This window comes from Aedes albopictus, chromosome 2 (genome assembly GCF_035046485.1).
Source record: "Aedes albopictus strain Foshan chromosome 2, AalbF5, whole genome shotgun sequence".
Taxonomy (NCBI): domain Eukaryota; kingdom Metazoa; phylum Arthropoda; class Insecta; order Diptera; family Culicidae; genus Aedes; species Aedes albopictus.
The window spans coordinates 375,294,080-375,309,926 of record NC_085137.1 but is presented as its reverse complement, the minus strand read 5'-3'; the positions used below and the strand labels follow the sequence as shown (position 1 = coordinate 375,309,926).

Genomic DNA, 15,847 nt, shown 5'->3' with positions numbered 1-15,847 from the left:
CCGACACTACACAGCTATCTAGGCTGATCGGGAAAAGAAGTTAACATTGATGGCTAACTTCCGAACAAGCCCGAACAGCCGTTTTAAGCTTCAGAAGAATTTTGCCAACCGCTGCCTTACTGATACTGCGACAGCCCGGTGCGATTCACCGTTTTGCACATCACGAACTACCAGTTTTCGGATACACAACGGAATTGCTTTCGAAACCACTACGTTCTCCATTTTTTCAATTTAATCAAACGCGATCACGTAAACAAATGCACCAGGTCAAGCCGTTTGCTTCAAAACATGTCAAAATATCAAAACATAAACAATCGAGGGGTCTTCCAATGGAAACTTATCGAAAACATATCGATTTTTGAAGTGGGCACTTTTTTTGTCACTGTTTTTTTTTTCAACACAAATTGATTTTTTTTCTTTAAGTAAAACTCCTTTTTTTCAGTATTCCATAAGTGAAACTTGAAAAGAATATAAAAAATAAGATAATAAAAAAACTACAGTGTGTTTACTTTAATTTGAACCAAGTAAATGAGAGAAATTGAAAAACTAAAAGGTGGGCACTTTATTTTGCCTATCAGTGTATAATGCAGAGGTTTTCAGTCTTTCGACACGCGGAGCCCTTCAAATCAGTAAATTGTTTTGTGGAGCACCCATATAGCATTGGGCAAGTTTGGCTGAGACGTCGAATTTTGTGAATCGATTCGAATCGGACCAGCAAAATCGATTCACCGATTTAATCGAATGCGAATGGACAAACGTCTTGAAATCCCGCTTCAACAGTGCATCAAAAGTTCAAACGCACAAGTCTTAAGAAGCAAGTTTCACACAACAGTGCATTTTATTATTCTGTTCTTGCTCACTTGTAATAAGCTTAAAATAAGAAGATCAGATTTGAGATTTGTACCCTCGAAATCGTGAGTTGGTGCCAAAGTCGGCCATTGTGGCGGCCATTTTGGGACTCTAACAAGTCTGTCCTTAAATCGATGTTTTCACATCGATTCGATATTATTTGTGCAAAACAATAAAATCATCCGTTTGCACCATGGAATACAAGCTCATGGGATGATTTATTTGTTTAAATATTTTTTTTTATCAAAACTTAAGATTGTACATCGAACCGTATCTGAAGGAATTCCTGGATGAATCCGTGGAAGAATTCCTAAAGAAATTTCTGGAGGAATTGCTGCAGGAACACCTGAAGGAAACTTTGAAGGAATCCCGGGCGGAGTTTCGGGAGAATTTCCTGGATGACTCCCTGAAGAAATTCTTGAGTGAATGCCTGAAGCATACTCTGGAAGAAATCTTGAAGGAATCCCGTGATGAACTCCTGGGATTCTCTAGAGGAAATCTGGGAGGAATCTCTGGAGAAGAAACATCTTGAGGAATTCCTGGAGGACAAATTCCTGACGGAATCCCAGGTGGAAATCCTGAAGAAATCCCTAGAGGATTTCTTGAAGAAATCACTCAATGAATTCCTTGAGAAAACCCTCAAGGAATTCTGGGAGCGGAGGAATCCCTGGAGAAATTTCTGAAGAAATTCCTAGAGGAATTCCCCTAGATACCCTAGAGGAATTCCCGGACCAATCATTGTAAGAATTTTTAGATGAATCCATGTAAGGTTTCCCAGAGGAATCCTGGAGGAATTTCTGGAGGAATCCCTTGAGGAATTCTTGGAGGAATCCTGGGAAGAATTTTTGAGGAAATCCAAGGATCAATTTCTGAGGGAATTCTAGGAGGAGATTCTGAAGAAATCCCAGGAGGAAGTACTGAAGAAATTGCTGAAATTCCAGAGGAAATCCTGAAGGAATCCTAAAAGAGTACGCAGTGGGACTTTTGGAGCAATACCTGTAGCAGTTCTTAAAGAAACCCCAGAAATCTCTAAACAGTTCCTGGAGGAAGTCTTGTCTTGGAAATTCATGTAGAAATTCTTCAAAAAAATCTTGAACAGGTTTTTTTTAATTTGATTCGTGGAGGCAGGGATGGGAAATGTCATAAAAATGTCATTTCATTTTGCAAATTTCACTGCACTAAGTCGGAAATGTTAATCGGCGACATATTGATTATGCATAACTAATCAGCGTTATAGACTGGTGATGCGTACGAACAGAAATTTACACCGAAAGTGATGTAAATAGAAAAATGTCATGACATTTTATTCATGAAATTCCGCGACATTTTCCATGTCTGCCTGGAGGATGCCATAGGGTAATCCTGTAGGAAAAATCGCATTTCTTAACAAAAAGGTCAAGAACTGATACCGATATTGGCCATGCATCGGTTCACCGATTAAAAGATTAGAAATACTAACCCATTTTTACTTGTTTCAAGATCCATCTCGGTCGGAATAAAACCGAGACCTATCACTTTTACCAAGTTATGAAAGAAATTTAATAAGGGCCAAAGTTTTTTAATTACTAAAATATGCTGTTCCATAGTTGGAAGCAGTAAGGACTAGGGTTCGGGTTGGTAGATCTTCCGTCTCAACGGGATCCGTTAAAGATCGAGAATCTTTTAAACTCCTTCAACCATTCATCCCTCAGCACAGGTCGCCTAACACCTCGGATTGGGGTTACCTGTTTGGTGGACTTTTACCCCCGAAACAGGTGGTCCGTAGTGCTATTCTAAGCCGGCAGCTATACGGGCAGTATGCCTGGTATGCTTTGAAAATATGAAAGCCATAGGTATAAGCTGTAACACAAAAAAATTGAAAAAGTTTCATCAAGTACATATTGAGATATAATGTTTTAAAAATTTGTTAAAAAATCTTATAAGTTTTACTAAAAGTTCTATAACTTTCAGAAAACTTATTCGATCTCGCTCAAAATTTTACTAATGGAGCTTTAATATATGGGTTATAATTGGTCAAAATTTCAGCGTTTTTGATTGACGTATAAACAAGTTATAAACATTTAAATGAAAAATGATTTTGAACAAAAAACTGTATATTCTATCAGAGATGCGTTTTTCATGAATAATGAATAGAAAGAACAGAAGACCAAAATCGATGCATCCTATTCCATTTTACCCTTCCTCATAATTGATATATTGATCATAGTAAGGGGTTCACGGACTATGTCGGAGTTGCACGAGCCCATGTGCGTGCCTCGAAGCATCAGGGGAATTTGGAAGTAACAATTTAATCAGTAAGACCAACGGCTTCGTGTTGCCGAAAAACGTTTTGACGATACGTTTAACCCTAGCGTGCTCCAGAAAAAAGTTAGGCTCACGGTGATATATTTTGGCTGTGTTTTTCTTTTCATCGATATACATTGAAGCTACCGGACAAAACATGTTTAGAATTGTGTTTTCGATGAGAGAATCATATTTGAGCTTGACTTGAAGACATTTTTAAACGTTAGGTGAGATACAGCGCCCTAATGGGGTACACTACCGTTCTACGCATAACTGCTGCACTGCTTTTGTCATAGTTCCTGAGGTATGAGCAGAACCGCAAATTTTACCGACTTTTCGCATAAACACCTACGGTCAAATAATCGTCACCTTCCTATGGACCATAGAGTCACGTAAAAAGTGTGCCGGGAATTGAATTCAGGTTGTACCCAAAATAGACGTGGATAAGATGGGAACAGATTTAGAGGGACAATTATTCAAACTTATTATTTTAAGGAAACTGTAGTTCTTTTGAAATGTTTTTACGTGATTTGGAAGCTTACCTTACCTTACCGATCAGGCTAAGGCCGGGGTGGCCTCTGCGGTACATAGTAGCCGTCTCCATTCCACTCGGTCCATGGTTGTTTGTCTCCAGTTGCGCACTCTGCGTAGGGTTCGCCGATCGTCCTCCACTTGGTCGACCCACCTAGCTCGCTGCACACTGCGTCTACTTGTACCGCTCGAATGACTCTCGAGAACCATTTTGGTCGGGTTGCTATCCGACATCCTGATGACGTGACCCGTCCACCGTAGCCTCCCGATTTTCGCGGTGTGGACGATGGTTGGTTCTCTCAGCAGCTGATGTAGCTCGTGGTTCATTCGCCTTCTCCAAGTCCCGTCTTCCATCAGCACTCCGCCGTAGATGGTACGCAACACCTTCCGTTCGAAAACTCCAAGGGCGCGTTGGTCCTCTACACGTAGGGTCGATGTGTGATTTTACGACTGTGGATTCTAGAGTTGATAGGATTTTCTCGGCTCTGGCAGTCTGAATGGGTAGCAAAAGGCTGTTTTGCTCTTACATCCGACGTTTCGGTTATATTTATTTAACCTTCTTCAGGGAATAGGAGTTAACAAAAAAGCTAACTCTGCCAGAGCCAAAGCCGAGAAAATCCTATCAACTGTAGGGTCCAGGTTTCGTACCCGTAGAGAACTACCGATCTAATCAGCGTTCTTCGGAGCCCAAAGTAAGCACGATTTCCTGCCACAATGCGTCTCTGAATTTCTCTGCTGGTGTCATTGTCGGCGGTCACCAGTGAGCCCAAGTACACGAATTCCTCAACCGCCTCGATTTCATCACCGTCGATATAAATTCGATTGGCGGGCGCGGAGATTCCTCCCTGGAGCCATTTGCCATAATGTACTCTGTCTTCGACACATTAATGACTAATCCGATTCGCCTGGCTTCACTCTTTAGTCGGATGTACGTTTCCGCCATCGTCTCAAGTTTACGAGCTATAGTATCAATATCATCAGCGAAACCAAACAGCTGAACGGACTTCGTGAAAATCGTCCCACTCGTGTTTATCCCCACTCTTCTTATTACACCTTCTAACGCAATGTTGAACAGCAAGCACGAAAGACCATCACCTTGCCGTAACCCTCTGCGAGATTCGAAGGGACTCGAGAGTGTCCCTGATACTCGAACTACGTACATCACTCGATCCATCGTCACCTTGATCAACCGTGTCAGTTTATCCGGGAATCCGTATTCGTGTATAATCTGCCATAGCTGTTCTCGATCGATTGTATCATACGCCGATTTGAAATCGATGAACAAGTGATGTGTGGGCACGTTGTATTCGCGGATGGCGAACATCTGGTCCGTTGTAGCGCGTTCACCCATGAATCCAGCCTGATCTTGTCCCACGAACTCTCTTGCAATTGGTGATAGACGGCGGCATAAAATTTGAGAGAGTACCTTGTAGCTTGTAGGCAGCGCTCAGTAGTGTGATCGCGGGATAATTCCCGCAACCCAACTTATCGCCCTTTTTGTAGATGGGACACACGATATCTTCCATCCACTCCTCCGGTAATACTTCCTCCTCCCAGATCTTGGTAATGACCCAGTGTAGTGCTCTCATCAGTGTTTCTCCACCGTGTTTTAGTAACTCGTTTGGTAGTTGATCTGCTCCAGCGCCTTTGTTGTTTTTCAACCGGCTAACCTCCTCTTCCATCTCTCGGAAGTTAGGAGCTGGAAATCTTTCGTCCTGCGCACTTACTCCTAGATCTGTTACCGCGCCACCTTCGGTGCTTGCAACGTTGCCGTTGAGGTGCTCATCGTAATGCTGCCGCCACCTCTCGACCACCTCACGCTCGCTCGTGAGAATATTCCCGTGATTATCTCGGCACATGCCGGCTTGTGGCACGAAGCCTCTGCGCGAGCGGTTCAGCTTCTCGTTAAACTTTCGTATGTCCTTAGCGCGGTACAGCTCTTCCATCGCTTCGCGATCTCGTTCTTGCTGGCGCTTCTTCATCCGGAAGACTCGAGTTCTGTCTGTTTCGCGCCTGTCTGTAACGTGCCTCATTCGCTCTCGTACGGTGTTGCAGCATTCTCGCCCATGCTGCATTCTTCTCGTTTTTCAACTGTTCACATTCGCCGTCTACCAGTCGTTTCTGTGATTTGGAGTCGCGAAGCCTAGTGCTGTAACCGAGGTACTACCTATGGCGGATCGGATGTCCCTCCCAAGGTCCCTCCAGACACTTCTACGTTACGCAGCTGCTCGATGTTGAGTCGCGGCGTTCGACTTCGACGCGTGGTGATAACTGTCGAAAGTTTTGAGCGCATGTATACAGCGACTAAGTAGTGATCCGAATCTATATTCGCACTGCGGTATGTGCGGACATTGGTTATATCCGAGAAGAATTTACCGTCGACTAGAACGTGGTCGATTTGGTTTTCTGTTTGATGGTCTGGTGATCTCCAGGTGGCTTTGTGGATATCTTTGCGGGTGAAGAAGGTGCTTCGGACTACCATACCACGGGAGGCTGCACAGTTTATGCATCGCTGGTCGTTATCATTCGATACGGCGTGCAGGATGTTTTGCCCGATTACCGGTCTGTACATTTCCTCTCTTCCTACCTGCGCGTTCATGTCGCCGACAACGATTTTCACGTCACGCGGCGAGAAACCATCGTATGTTTGCTCTAACTGCGCGTAGAACGCTTCTTTCTCGCCATCATGTCTCTCTTCGTGTGGGCAGTAGACGTTGATGATGCTGTAGTTGAAGAAGAAACGGCCCTTAACTCTTAACATGCACATCCTTGCGTTGATCGGCTGCCACCCGATCACACGTTGTCGCATCTTGCCCAACACTATAAATCCTGTTCCCAGTTCATTGGTGGTGCCACAGCTTTGGCAGAAGGTAGCCGCTCGATGCCCGCTTTTCCACACTTTCTGTCCAGTCGAACAAAGTTCCTGCAACGCCACGATGTCGAAGTTGCGGGGATGTAGTTCGTCGTAGATTATCCTGTCACATCCTGCGAAACCTAGTGACTTCCAATTCCATGTTCCAAGTTTCCAATCGTAGTCCTTATATTTCGTCGCGTGGGTCTTTGTCAATTCTATCGAGTCGTATTTTCTCCTATGCTATTCGTAATGGGGATTTTTTACGGGTGGCTTATTGGGCATACGCCAACACTTGCTTATTGGGCAACCAACACAGAGACTATCACGTTGATGGGGCTACCACCTTGGATCTAGCTGGGCGTGGTGCAACATTTCTTACTCAGCCGCTGGATGTCAGAACAGACGCTGTTTTAGCCGCACCTCGTTGGTGAACAGACGCTCGGGTCGTACCTCCTCAATCTAGCTGATGTCAGAAGGACAACAGTGCCCAGGCTGCACAACCAGCTTAGCACACAACTCTTAGCTGGCGGTCTCTGGCATCACTTGACCCGTGGAAGCATGAGGTAGGAACTTGTGAGGACCAGAGCTATGTTGGACGCTCTCCTTATCGACTCACCGTTTTGCAGCCCATATGGAAGCTAATCTATAAATTAATAGGTAATTGATAGCCATGAAGCGTTAGGCGAAGTGCAAGAATCGACCAATATTGGATTGATTGATTGATTTGTCTTTCAGCCCTTGGCTGGTTCGTCTCTCCCAATATTGGATGGTCGGTTAAGGATAATCACCGTGGACCTTTAATATTACTTGGTTCGATTGGCTTTTATCGGTGAACTAAAAAAAATTAGCATGTTGCGTCTGATAATGGCCGAAGCGTAGTAAACGCGTCACGCAGATAAAATACATGCGACTTTTGTTTTAAATTCACCGATAAAAGCCAATCGAACCAAGTAATATTATTGGACGGTGCTTAGATTGACGGGAATTTGATAAAAACCCTTTATGGTAAACGCATTGTAGGATACCTGCACCGGAGAATAGCTCGGGGTTGGTTCAGTGCCGGATTTAGACTTCGGGGGGGGCCGGGGCAAACCCTATGTGGGCCCCAGAACCAAAATTTAAAAAAAATGTAGGGAATTGGAACCATCTCGGCAGTGGTCCTTTTTTTGGGAACTTTTTGCTATAACTCAGCCAATTCTGAACCAATTGACACAATTTTTGGAACGCGATGAGATGTGTATATTATCTAGCCGTGTACAAAATTTCAAGTTAATTGGTTTGGAATTGACTAAGTTATAACGAAGAGTGCCCAAAATACGGGCCGCTGCCCAAGTGGTTCGCTACCCTACCTTATTTTTTCGAATTTTATTCTCAGACTTTTTCGTATGTGGGGTATGTGTGCCATCAGTAATCTCATGCTCCCATTTTCATCCTATTCGAAAACAAGCGATTACGGCACCAATTGACTCCGTTCTTTTTGTTCTCATGGGTGCTCACTTCTAACAAAAAATACAAAAATAAGAAACAAAACAAACAGCGCTTCAATCCTTTGTTTTTCGTGGGATGAAAATGGGAGCCACATGCTTAATAAGGGAACCAATACCCTATGTATTTATATTTTTTTACTGTTTTTCGGCGAGTTGGTAATGAAAAATTACATCACCCAATTGTTTTGTGCAACCATTTGTTTTTTATGTTATGTGAAATATTCAGGCCGAAACGGAAAACTTGTAATGCCCTATAACGTGTACCTTATGCAATAAATGCATTGTGAAATTTTGGCTAAAATGCTAAAAAAAACTTCAAAATTTTTTTTTTTGGTTTTTGTTCAGGAGGCAGTACATATGTTTTGAACTTTCATCTAAGTTTATATAATTTATGCAACTTTTAGACCTTTGCGTTGAAACCTAGAGTAATACAACATGGAGCAACTTTACTTAGGATTACAAAGCTCGACTTACATTTCAAGATTCAGCAGATTGAACAAAGATAGGACTCATGAAGGTAGTAATAAAACTAAAAAACTTTGGTAAAGTTAAAAATATGTAAACAACAGCCACTGATTCGAGATGCGTTTGGACATTGAGTTTCTTCCCCAACTTCTCAAACATCTCCAGAAATCACCTAAATAGCTGTCTTTGGCGAACTGATGCAGATGGGTATTATGCAGTTGTTTCACCCAATATAATCGTATGATCAACATACGTATGTAAAATCATTATCAAATAATTGATTGAATTTTGAAGAATTTTTCAGCGAAAATAGCGTGAAAAAAGTTTAAAAAGATCATTGTAATACCTACCTAACTCTTGAATACTGTACAAAATTATGAAATTTTGGATTTCAATTTATTCTCTAGTGAAAGTCCAGATTAACATCCAAAAATAGTCTGGATACCCTTGAAAACTGCCTATTATATAAACGTCTCTCAAAGTACATTTTATATGGTTCCTTATAGGATGCAAAGTGTATAATACATACACTCCCGTTCAAAAGTTTGGGGTCACCCCCTCTAAAACATGTCATTTTTTTAGGCCCATATCTTAGCCAATTTGCGTCCGATTTCACAACCCTAGGTTTCATTCCAAAGATAATAAGTCAAAGAAACTTTGAAAATGATTTAAAAGAAACTTTTTCAAAAAATTTTGTATGTAAACTTAACCCAAAGTTGCCAAATTTTCTAAAAAATGAATATAAACTTACGGCAATGTCACTGGAAATTGGGTCGACCCAATTTTAAGATGAGAGTGGTAATATGACCCATTTTCTATTAGCTTTCAACTGCTTTTTACAGAACTTAGCTAAAAAATCTAGAAAAAAAGTTATTAAGTAAATTAATCCTTGATGTCATCGACCAAAAGTTTGGGGTCACCCCTCAATATGATGTATCGGCCAAAAGTTTGGGGTCACTTTCGTAAAACATGGAAAAGTGATTTGGTGATATCTTCGTCATCTTTAGTTCAATTGTAATTATTTTTGGCTCATTTCAAAGATAATTAACTAAATTTACGTTTGATGTCTTCAACTTAACGTATTTAACTATTTTTGTACATAAAAATGTTATGTAAAGTTAGCACATTTTACCACGCTTCAAAAAATGAGGCAACTTTACGTTAAGTTTTAGTATGTAAATTTCAACAAATATGTGTGGTTCAATGTCTATGCAGTAAGCATCATTCATTTTGTTTCAAATAAGCCAAGAAGAATTAAAATTGAATGAAAGATGACAAAGATATCAACAAATCGCTTTTCCATGTTTTACGATAGTGACCCCAAACTTTTGGCCGATACAGCATTTTGAGGGGTGACCCCAAACTTTTGGTCGATGACATCAAGGATTAATTTACTTAATAACTTTTTTTTCTAGATTTTTTAGCTAAGTTCTGTACTGCCGTTCTACGCCCGATTGTCCCATGTTATATGGGAATCCCATATAACATGGGACAATTATGCGTAGAACGGCAGTGTAAAAAGCAGTTGAAAGCTAATAGAAAATGGGTCATATTACCGCTCTCATCTTAAAATTTGGTCGACCCAATTTCCAGCGACACTGCCGTAAGTTTATATTCATTTTTTAGAAAATTTGGCAACTTTGGTTTAAGTTTACATACAATTTTTTTTGAAAAAGTTCCTTTTAAATCATGTTCAAAGTTTCTTTGACTTATTATCTTTTGAATGAAACCTAGGGTTTTGAAATCGGACGCAAATTGGCGGAGATATGGGCCTAAAAAAATGACATGTTTTTGAGGGGGTGACCCCAAACTTTTGAACGGGAGTGTACTTCGGGATTGTATGGGCCCCCCATATCCGGGGGGGCCCCCCTTAAATCCGGGCCTGGGTTGGTTGTTGGGTGGCTCGATGGACAACTGGTGGTGGCTTCAGGATAGGGTTCTTCCACAGGTAACTCACAGAAACGCGCCGTACTTCATTAAAACTCACAATTTAATTCCAAACACAAATCTACATTCTACATTTATTGACTTAATTCTAACACAAATTCTAATGCTATTTACATGGTCACGCAGGACCGTCTACGACCGAGGGTTGTTTCTAACTAACTTAATTTCTCATCTGATCAAACAAATCACATACAAAACATAATTGCTACCTGAAAAACCCTAAATCAAATTCTCCCGCTCCGGTTCATCGCACATGGTAATTCTTCGGCTCACTTATCTGCATCGATGACGTCACCACAGGCCTGATCGAAAGTGAAAGTGATCTGTGTTGGATTCAGCTGTAGCCGGTGATAGAGTGATAGGCAGATCAAAGGCCAGGCAGCTAGCACGTTCGCTACCGTATTTTTGCAGATCAGATGGTTAGGTTGGTCCTCACAGACACGCATAGTTGGTAGCAATCTCTTAAAGATGGTTCAAATCTCCAGAACTGCACAGATGAAGAAAGATCTTCTATGAGATTATTGCTTTGTTTCCAGGGGTCTCCAGTTAGCCTAGTGGCAAGGGTTTGGATTTCCAATGCGGAGACGACGGGTTCGATTTCCGTTCGGGTCGAGAAAATTTTCTCGACTGTCTGGACATAGTGTATCATCGTACTTGCCTCTCAATATATAAAATCATGCAATGGCAGGAAAAGAAAGCCCTTCAATTAATAACTGTGAAAATGCTCAAAGAACACTAAGTTGAAGAGAGGCAGGCCAAGTTCTGGTCGGAACGTCGAGTCAGAAAGAAGAAGAAGATTATTGACTTTGCCATTGAAATAGATAGATGTCATGGCTTTATAGATTTGTAGATCTTTAGTATTTATTGTAGAATAAACCATTAAATAAATTATTTTTAATTTTTATTTTGTTCCAGATCTCGTAACCAGTCGTTGAATTAATAGCCGAATTTCCACCACCTGCTCAAGACTATAAAGTAATCTAACATCTATTTGATGAAACATTTTCACCAGAACAATATCTTGCCCAGCGCTAAGCTCATCAAAGAACTCGTGCGCGTCTCCCGGCCTGGAATGTGGATGCAAAATGAATGGACATCATTCACAAGTCGTACAGCAGTAGTGTAGTGAAGGCATATAGGGGAAGTTGAAACGAAGTGCGATTAAAATAACCCGGCGGTAGTGTACCGTGTACTGGAAAGTGAGTGTGCCGACACAAACCATCAGATAGATACCCCCGTAGAACCGAAAGCAGCTCGACTGAAACGTAATCTTTACGCTCCAGCTTGATGACGGCGGTGCGGTGGTTGGTTGCCGGTCAGTTCAGAAGCTTCCCAGCTTGATGGTCCCGGAGCGCAACCAGAGCCGACGGCGGCGAGGGAAGTGATGGTGTAAAAACATGCAAAAATAAATCCAGAACAAGTGCAATCTAAATGTCGAGTCTATATTGTCTACTGGTGCAGCAGGTCCGATGCCAGTGCAAGTGTGAAGGTACGATACCGTCGGTATTGTGGTTTACTGTGCGAATCCCGGAATAGTGAATAGTTTCGAAGATTTGGTGTTGCTTGAAGCGGAAGCGAAATAAAGAACCTAAGTGGCGTAAAGCTATCTAGTGCAGAGAAGTTCGCCCAATCGTCATAAAGTGCTGGAAGTTGTGACCAGAAGAGCGTTCACTGCTTTTCAGTAGAACAAGTGTTTGCCAATCTTTCCAATTTGGGAGAAAACCCCCGTATTGCACCGCGGGCTTCAAACCGTCCTCCAAATGCGCCGGATGAGATAATCAAAGAAGTGTGCCGAACCGGTGAAGTGAAGACACGATGGGCACAGCAGGTGGCTGAGGTGCAGACACGAAAGGAGTGAATGAAAAATTCCAGTTTCCACGTATAGACGAAGCGCAGAAAAGTGTGAGAATGAAAAAGTTTATGGCTTCCTAATTTGCACCATCCATCTACACGGTACCGACCGGCGCGCAGCTATCGAGCGCGATCGGGAAGCCTACCGCGAAGGAGAACCCAGAAGGTAGGTGAGCTTTCTTCAAGTTATAAAAAATTCATCATGGGAAAATATTGATTTTAGCAAATAGCGTCAATTATTATCGACGCGGATGTGGTGCTGACCTTTGGGCCAGTGATGTAGCTAGTTTGCCGAAGATGACGCTGTGTAAGCATTGTCAATTGCACAGACTACCATTTAAGATGATGTACATAGCACATGAATTGATGTTACAGTAATAGGCACTTGACACTAATTTACTATTTTTGACATGGACTAGGTGTAAGAAATAAAGTGCATGCTTTTCACGCCACGGACCTGGGATCAAATTCCAATCCCGACAAACTCACAAAAAAATGTGAGTTTTTTCTTCGGAAGAGAAGTGAATCATGGGTCCTGAGATCAACTAACTGGTTAATACGTACACATAAAAAAATGTTTTGTTATGATCATTTATACCGTAAATACCTTAGACGATCTTCTTTTGGAAGAAAAGCAGTATCTTCTTTGTTTTCAAATATTTTACCCTGGAGCCTCTTTTTTTACTCAAGTGGAATAGTTGTGCTGAAAAATCGTCAATGACACATTCTACCGTGACGTTACAACGTTTTGACGCCTTTTCTGTCAGATTTTCCACTATAACTCGTATATTCGACCATAAAAGACCAATAAAGATCATACTTATTGGGAATTTTACAAGGAATCTGAATATGCAAACATATTTAAGGGTTTATGGTCGAATTTACGAGTCATAGTGGAAAATCTGACAGAAAAGGCATCAAAACGTCGTAACGTCACGGTAGAATGTGTCCAATAGTTTTCACAAATTATCAATATGCAAAGTATAACTAACCCTTCATAATCTGTTACAGTTTTCATCCCAGAACTATTTTAAGGCCTCCAAAGTACTCCGAAGTTTTTGTTACAATTTCATACACGTTGGTTGAATGATCGCAGGATTTTTTGTAAATTAAATTTTATTTGTGGCCTTTTGTTTCCATGGGGTCATGGGGATTTTTTTTTATTATCGTACAATTTGGGCCGAAGGGTCTCAAATTTTCATGAGACTTTTTCCACAGGCAGGGCTCACAGATACATGAACAAAAAAAAAATGAAAAAATATCAGAGTCGCTTATTTTCCCGGAAACTCAGGTGTTTTTTTTTGTTTTCCTCTGACACTACTTTGAAAAATCATAACTCGACAACGAAGCATCGTAGAAAAAAAAAGTTTTTTTTAGAAAATGAAAGCAAATTTTCTCAGAAATAAAAAAAAAATATGAACTGGAAACAGATTTCTACAAAATTTTCCACCATTGAGAAAATTCATAAGGAAAAGCCGGAAAAACTATGATATTTTTTTGAAAATTTTCCGCGAGTTCGGGCATAGTTTTTCCGGCTTTACTTTATGAATTTTCTCAACGGTGAATTATTATTATTATTATTACTTTATTATTGAGATTTTCGGCCCTAGGCTGGTTCATCTCTTCCAACGGTGAAACATTTTGTGGAAAACTTTTTCCACCTCATTTTTTTTGGATTACTGAGAAAATTGCTTTCATTTTCTCAAAAAAGCTTTGTTTCTACGATGCTTCGTTTTTGAGTTATGATTTTTCAAAGTAAGTAGTATCAGGGGAAACCAAAAAAAAAAACATCCACCTGCGTCTTCCGGGTAAATAGGCAACCCTGATTTTTTTTCAATTTTTTTTGTTCATGTTTCTATTAGCCCTGCCTGAGGAAAAAGTTTCATGAAAATCTGAGACCCTTCGGCCCAATTTGTACGATAATGAAAAAGCCCATTTCTTTTGATTGATGTTTAAACTTTTCATTTCATCTGCTGCTTGAACACCGTTTGAATAACAGATAATAATAATAATAACAACAGAGGAGGAACATTTTTAGCAAAACTTTTGGAATGATTTGAGGTTGAAATTTTGGTAGACATTCTGAAGAAAGTTTGAAGTAGATTCCCAAGAATCTTTAAACGGAACTTTATAAATGTTTCCCGAAGCATTTGAAAAATTTTCAGAATATCTTCTGCACATTTTTTTTTTGTGTATTCGGATAGAATAAGACTAGTGCAGTTTCTGGCGAAAATGTCCCAGTTTGAGGAAGCTTCAACGATTTCTTCATAAAGTTCTGCAAGAAATTTGCCCCTCTCTCGTTTGTCGGGTGAAGATCACTGCGTCCAGATTTTAGAACTATTGTGATATACCCTTTTGCTGTGAGGTACGCAAGTTATCTCAGTAACATATTTGTCACTGAGATACCTTGGTATCGACTGAACTAAAAACCATCTATCATTGATGAATAGAGATCCTGAGTTACAGTATGTGACTCCCCCATTCTGGCGAGACTAGCTTTATGAAGCCAACCACGTCCTTGGGAGATAAGATCCATATGTCAGCAGGCCCTAAAAAGGGCTTGCTGAGAACTTTGAACCTACGTTGAGTGAGTGCATTGCAATAGCAGAGGATGTGTTCTGATGTTTCCCTCTCCTTGTCACAGAAGCGGCAATTTGAGGTTTGGATTGCTCCGATCTTTTGTAGATGGTATCTGCAGGGGCAGTGTCCAGTTATTAGACCGGTGTAGATGTTGAAATCCCTTTTGTTGAGACCTAATAGTTGTTGGGTTTTCTTGGGGTTTATCGTTACGAGCTTTTTGGATTGGCTCGTATGGGGAAGTGCATTCGAGTTTGATGTGATTTGACTGACCATATATTTGTTCAGTTCCATTTTCACAGAGCAGTCTGAGATCCCGCAGAAGGGCTCAGGGCCAATGAACCTTTCATTAGATCCATTTCTGGCTAGCTCATCAGCAATCTCGTTTCCCTCTAGACCCGTATGTCCTGGGATCCAATATAGGTAGACTCGATTACGTATGGATAAGTTTTTCTTTCCCCCTACTAGGACCAATACTCACGATGGACTAGACGATGTCGTCGTCAACTTGAGCAAAGTGTGTAGTAATTAGCATTGGGTCGTAGTAGTTTTTAAAAATACTGTTTTTAACTTTTCCCATCGCACTAGTGTTTTGATCGAATGGAAGCTCCAAAGATGATTTGATAATTGAACAATATTTCAATAATCTCCGAGGTCACTGGACAGCATTCAGAGATAAAAAAGGCTGTCTATGTCTATGTTAACGCCTTCAGAGTACTATTCTTAAGAAATATACAAAGAGCAAAAAGAAAAAAAATGTGTCGTAGCTAATTTTTAAAGATTTGATATTTCTGAAAATTATTCGAAGACAGCTACCAGAGCTAGCGTTTTTAGCCGATATGGGCAACTAGTTTTTCTGACAGCTTCCCCAAACAATAATCAGATAATATCCTCAGTTATTTTATAATACATTCTGAAAATTATTTCAAGCTGATTACCAATAGTGTCAATAACCGATGTTAGTCATTGACAGCACCAGCATCATCCCCAAATAACTCTCATA

General features: G+C 40.8%; 1 protein-coding gene across 3 annotated transcripts in view; it reads left to right on the top strand.

The window, feature by feature from the left end:
- Positions 1-15,847, top strand: part of LOC109422492 (high affinity cAMP-specific and IBMX-insensitive 3',5'-cyclic phosphodiesterase 8) — an 871,092-nt gene that overhangs the window by 8,989 nt on the left and 846,256 nt on the right. For all 3 annotated transcript variants that reach the window (XM_062852970.1, XM_062852969.1, XM_062852968.1), the window contains exon 2: positions 11,332-12,433. The gene's annotated coding sequence lies outside the window, so the exon portion shown is untranslated. The remainder of the gene's footprint in view (positions 1-11,331; positions 12,434-15,847) is intronic.